Source organism: Argopecten irradians, unplaced genomic scaffold (assembly GCF_041381155.1).
Source record: "Argopecten irradians isolate NY unplaced genomic scaffold, Ai_NY scaffold_0686, whole genome shotgun sequence".
NCBI classification, from domain to species: Eukaryota; Metazoa; Mollusca; class Bivalvia; order Pectinida; family Pectinidae; genus Argopecten; species Argopecten irradians.
The window spans coordinates 32,779-39,822 of NW_027188153.1; positions in this window are offsets into that span (position 1 = coordinate 32,779).

A 7,044-nucleotide genomic window follows, 5' to 3' on the forward strand; every position below is an offset into this window, starting at 1 on the left:
ACCATTTTGTGGTAAATTAGTAGCACGAAAACGAATAATAAATAGGGAATTATAAGACAGGGAATCGAATAAAGGGAATCAAATAAGTAATGGGCCCTTAACGGAGCAATTAAAAGGTCAACATAGATTATTGAAATTAATAATGATTTTTGAAAAATGATTCAGTAATAAAAAATAGAATAAGTAATCAGGGAAATCGAATAAGTAATCAGGGAATTTAAGAATCGGCCCTTAAATGTGGGGGAATTTGCAAAAGGTCAACTAGATTATTGTGAATGCATAATAATGCATTTTGAAAACCATTTCTATGGTAATTAGTAAATGAAAATTGAATTGAATAAATTAAAATCGTAATAAGTAATCAAAATCGAATAAGTAATGGGGAATCGAAACGATAAAAAAACGATTTATATAGTAATCCTATAAATGAGCAATTAAATGAAACATGTATCATTATTTGAACCAATTATTTATGATGGAATTAAAAATCATTTTTTGTGATCGCAATAAAAATGGCATGGAATCAATATTTGTAAAAATTATTTTAAATGCATACGTATAATTGATGATGCATAATTAATGGAATTTTAATTGTAAAAAAAAATATTGTAAAATATGAAAAAATCATAATAATGCTTTTTAACAATTTATGATGTAATTTAGTAGCTTATTTGAATAAGTTTCAGGGAATCGAATATTTTTCATTGAATAAGTAATGGCTTTAACGAGCAATTAAAAGGTCAACTAGATCATTGTGATGCATGTAATGCATTTTTTTGAACCATTTCTTGGTAATTAGTAGCTAGATTGAATATTAATAGGTAATAAGTAATAAGGGAATCGAATAAGTAATCAGGGAATCGAATAAGTAATTTTAATGAGCAATTAAAAGGTCAACTAGATTTATTTTGTGTGAATGTAATAATGCATTTTGAACCATTTCTGATGGTAAATAGTAGCTAGATTTGAATAAAATCAGGGAAATAAGTAATAATCGAATAAGTAATCAGGGAATCGAATAAGTAATGGGCCCTTAATGAGCAATTAAAAGGTCAACTAGATTATTGTGATGCATGCAATCCATTTTGAACCATTTCTGATGGTAATTAGTAGCTAGAAATTGAATAAGTAAAATCAGGGAATCGAATAAGTAATCAGGGAATCGAATAAGTAATGGGAAAAAAAAGTAATAAAGCAAATTAAAAGGTCAAACTAGAATTTTTTGATGCATAAATAATGCATTTTGAACCATTTCTGATGGTAATTAGTAGCTAGAAATGAATAAGTTCAGGAATCGAATCGAATAAGTAATCAGGGAATTGAATAAGTAATCAGGGAATCGAATAGCAATAAAAGGTCAATAGATTTTGGCTTGAATAATAATGGAAATGATGGTAAAATTAGTAACTAAAATTTATAAGTAATCATGGGAATCAATAAGTTATATGGAATGATAAAATGGGCATAATGCATAAATTGAATAGAAATTGTGATGCATGAATTTTGAAATTTATGATGGTAATTATAGCTAAAAAATAAGTAATAATTGGAGTAAGGGGATCGAATAAAATGGGCCCTTAATGACAATTAAAAAGAATTAATAAATAATAAACCATCTAGCCCTTAAAAATTGAATAAGTAATCATGAGCAAAGTAAAATCGAATAATAATTGGTCCTTAACGAGCAATTAAAAGGTCAACTATTTTGTGATGCATAATAATGCATTTTTTTGAACCATTTTTTGTGATGGTAATTAGTAGCTAAAATTGAATAAGTAATCAGGGAATCGAATAAGTAATCAGGGAATCGAATAAGTAATGGGCCCTTAAATGAGCAATTAAAAGGTCAATTAATTCAACTAGATTGATTGTATGCATAATAATGCATTTTGAAACCATTTCTGATGGTAATTAGTAGCTAGGAATTAAATAATAAGTAATCAGGGAATCGAATAAGTAATCAGGGAATCGAATAAAGTAATCAGGGAATCGAATAAGTAATGGGCCCTTAAATGGGATTTAAAAGGTCAACTAGATTTATTGTGATGCATAATATAATAATGCATTTTTGAACCATTTCTGATGGTAATTAGTAAAAGAATCCTTGAATCGAATAAGTAATCAGGGAATCGAATAAGTAATCAGGGAATCGAATAAGTAATTGGCCTTAACGAGCAATAGAAAAGGTCAAATCTTTTATTTTGATGCATTTGCAATAATGCATTTTGAACCATTTCTGATGGTAAATTGGTAAGCTAGAAATTGAATAAGTAATCAGGGAATCGAATAAGTAATCAGGAATCGAATAAATCATGAATGGGCCCTTAATGAGCAATTAAAAGGTCAACTAGATTATTGTGATGCATAAATAATGCCTTTTTGAACCATTTTTGATGGTAATTAACCAAATAGTAGCTAGAAATCGAATAAGAAATCAGGGAATCGTATAAGTAATCAGGGAATCGAATAAGTAAGTAATGGGCCCTTAATGGGCAATTTTGAAGGTCAACTAGATCATTGTGATGCATAATAATGCATTTTGAACCATTATCTGATGGTAAATTTTAGAATAATATGAAAATTCTAATTTAAATTAATCAGGGAATCGAATAATGTAATTTGGCCATTTAAAATGAGAATTTATTAAAATAAGGTAAATCGAATAAGTAATCAAATCGAATAATGCATTTTGGAATCGAATTTAATGGGCCCTTAACAATTAGGGGATTATTATTAAAATGATTAAATAAAAATAATTCATGGAATAAATAATTATTTCGAATAAGTAATTGGGCATTAACGTGTAATTAAAAGGAATTGGTAAAATTATGATTATTGATGATGCATATTGAATGCATAATGCATTTTGAACCATTTATTTAAAATTAGTAGCTAGAATATTAAGTAATCAGGGGGAATCGAATAAAGGGAATCGAATAAATGGGCCATAATGGGCCCTTAACAAGCAATTTAAAAGGTCAACTAGATTATTGTGATGCATAATAATGCATTTTGAACCATTTCTGATGATTAGGTAATTAGTAGCTAGAAATTGAATAAGTAATCAGGGAATGCCCACCTGAATAATGAATCAGGGAATCGAAATAAGTTAATGGGAAACAATTCCGCGATTAGAATTAAGGTAAACCACATAACGTTAATGTTTTTTTTAATAATCGAAAATTCAATTTTAACAATCATTTCTGATGGTAATTTAGTAATTTTTATATAATTTTTTCATGAATATCTCTGTGTAATAAATTGAATAATAATAATAAAAAATATGACGTCATTAATTAGGGAATTCGAATAATTTTTCTTGTTTCGGGAATTCTTCTTCAAAAATAATGTAATGGGCCCCATTTTCGGAGAAATTTAAAAGTAAATATCCATATATAATGCATAATAATAATTCTATTCTTTTTATGATGCATAATGTAAAACATTTAAATCCAAGTAATCTTAATCATAATCGGGAATATGTGGTTAGGGAATAATTGCCCTTAGGGCCCTTAAAAGGTCCTAGTGATAATTTGAATCAGTTAGAAAAATTTTTTTTATGCTTATTAAGTTTTAATGAAATAAATGTCAATAATGGAATCGAATAAGTAATTTCATGAATAATGAATATAATCCTCAGGCAACATGAATTAGCAACCGTTCAGGATAATTGAATAAGTAATAGGGATCGGAATAAGTAATCAGGGAATCGTACCCTAATTGGTTATCAAAAAATGAGCAAATAATTAACAATTTTTGAACAACCAAATTAGATGGTAATTAGTAAAAATAAATTGATGCATAATAAGCTCAATTTAATCGATAAGGTAATTAGTAGCTAGAAATAAGGGAATCGGTAAGTAATCAGGGAATCGAATAAGTAATCAGGGATTCGAATAAGTAAAATCACTTGGCCCTTAACGAGCAATTAAAAGGTCAACTAGATCATTGTGATGCATAATAATGCATTTTGAACCATTTCTGATGGTAATTAGTAGCTAGAAATTGAATAAGTAATCAGGGAATTGAATAAGTAATCAGGGAATCGAATAAGTAATCAGGGAATCGAATAAGTAATGGGCCCTTAACGAGCAATTAAAAGGTCAACTAGATCATTGTGATGCATAATAATGCATTTTGAACCATTTCTGATGGTAATTAGTAGCTAGAAATTGAATAAGTAATCAGGGAATCGAATAAGTAATCAGGGAATCGAATAAGTAATCAGGGAATCGAATAAGTAATGGGCCCTTAACGAGCAATTAAAAGGTCAACTAGATCATTGTGATGCATAATAATGCATTTTGAACCATTTCTGATGGTAATTAGTAGCTAGAAATTGAATAAGTAATCAGGGAATCGAATAAGTAATCAGGGAATCGAATAAGTAATGGGCCCTTAACGAGCAATTAAAAGGTCAACTAGATCATTGTGATGCATAATAATGCATTTTGAACCATTTCTGATGGTAATTAGTAGCTAGAAATTGAATAAGTAATCAGGGAATCGAATAAGTAATCAGGGAATCGAATAAGTAATGGGCCCTTAACGAGCAATTAAAAGGTCAACTAGATCATTGTGATGCATAATAATGCATTTTGAACCATTTCTGATGGTAATTAGTAGCTAGAAATTGAATAAGTAATCAGGGAATCGAATAAGTAATCAGGGAATCGAATAAGTAATCAGGGAATCGAATAAGTAATGGGCCCTTAACGAGCAATTAAAAGGTCAACTAGATCATTGTGATGCATAATAATGCATTTTGAACCATTTCTGATGGTAATTAGTAGCTAGAAATTGAATAAGTAATCAGGGAGGGAATCGAATAAGTAATCAGGGAATCGAATAAGTAATGGGCCCTTAACGAGCAATTAAAAGGTCAACTAGATCATTGTGATGCATAATAATGCATTTTGAACCATTTCTGATGGTAATTAGTAGCTAGAAATCGAATAAGTAATCAGGGAATCGAATAAGTAATCAGGGAATCGAATAAGTAATGGGCCCTTAACGAGCAATTAAAAGGTCAACTAGATTATTGTGATGCATAATAATGCATTATGAACCATTTCTGATGGTAATTAGTAGCTAGAAATTGAATAAGAAAATCGAATAAGTAATCAGGGAATCGAATAAGTAATCAGGGAATCGAATAAGTAATGGGCCCTTAACGAGCAATTAAAAGGTCAACTAGATCATTGTGATGCATAATAATGCATTTTGAACCATTTCTGATGGTAATTAGTAGCTAGAAATTGAATAAGTAATCAGGGAATCGAATAAGTAATCAGGGAATCGAATAAGTAATCAGGGAATCGAATAAGTAATCAGGGAATCGAATAAGTAATGGGCCCTTAACGAGCAATTAAAAGGTCAACTAGATCATTGTGATGCATAATAATGCATTTTGAACCATTTCTGATGGTAATTAGTAGCTAGAAATTGAATAAGTAATCAGGGAATCGAATAAGTAATCAGGGAATCGAATAAGTAATCAGGGAATCGAATAAGTAATGGGCCCTTAACGAGCAATTAAAAGGTCAACTAGATCATTGTGATGCATAATAATGCATTTTGAACCATTTCTGATGGTAATTAGTAGCTAGAAATTGAATAGAAATCGAATAAGTAATCAGGGAATCGAATAAGTAATCAGGGAATCGAATAAGTAATGGGCCCTTAATGAGCAATTAAAAGGTCAACTAGATCATTGTGATGCATAATAATGCATTTTGAACCATTTCTGATGGTAATTAGTAGCTAGAAATTGAATAAGTAATCAGGGAATCGAATAAGTAATCAGGGAATCGAATAAGTAATCAGGGAATCGAATAAGTAATGGGCCCTTAACGAGCAATTAAAAGGTCAACTAGATTATTGTGATGCATAATAATGCATTTTGAACCATTTCTGATGGTAATTAGTAGCTAGAAATTGAATAAGTAATCAGGGAATCGAATAAGTAATCAGGGAATCGAATAAGTAATCAGGGAATCGAATAAGTAATGGGCCCTTAACGAGCAATTAAAAGGTCAACTAGATCATTGTGATGCATAATAATGCATTTTGAACCATTTCTGATGGTAATTAGTAGCTAGAAATTGAATAAGTAATCAGGGAATCGAATAAGTAATCAGGGAATCGAATAAGTAATGGGCCCTTAACGAGCAATTAAAAGGTCAACTAGATCATTGTGATGCATAATAATGCATTTTGAACCATTTCTGATGGTAATTAGTAGCTAGAAATTGAATAAGTAATCAGGGAATCGAATAAGTAATCAGGGAATCGAATAAGTAATCAGGGAATCGAATAAGTAATGGGCCCTTAACGAGCAATTAAAAGGTCAACTAGATCATTGTGATGCATAATAATGCATTTTGAACCATTTCTGATGGTAATTAGTAGCTAGAAATTGAATAAGTAATCAGGGAATCGAATAAGTAATCAGGGAATCGAATAAGTAATGGGCCCTTAACGAGCAATTAAAAGGTCAACTAGATCATTGTGATGCATAATAATGCATTTTGAACCATTTCTGATGGTAATTAGTAGCTAGAAATTGAATAAGTAATCAGGGAATCGAATAAGTAATCAGGGAATCGAATAAGTAATCAGGGAATCGAATAAGTAATGGGCCCTTAACGAGCAATTAAAAGGTCAACTAGATTATTGTGATGCATAATAATGCATTTTGAACCATTTCTGATGGTAATTAGTAGCTAGAAATTGAATAAGTAATCAGGGAATCGAATAAGTAATCAGGGAATCGAATAAGTAATGGGCCCTTAACGAGCAATTAAAAGGTCAACTAGATCATTGTGATGCATAATAATGCATTTTGAACCATTTCTGATGGTAATTAGTAGCTAGAAATTGAATAAGTAATCAGGGAATCGAATAAGTAATCAGGGAATCGAATAAGTAATCAGGGAATCGAATAAGTAATGGGCCCTTAACGAGCAATTAAAAGGTCAACTAGATCATTGTGATGCATAATAATGCATTTTGAACCATTTCTGATGGTAATTAGTAGCTAGA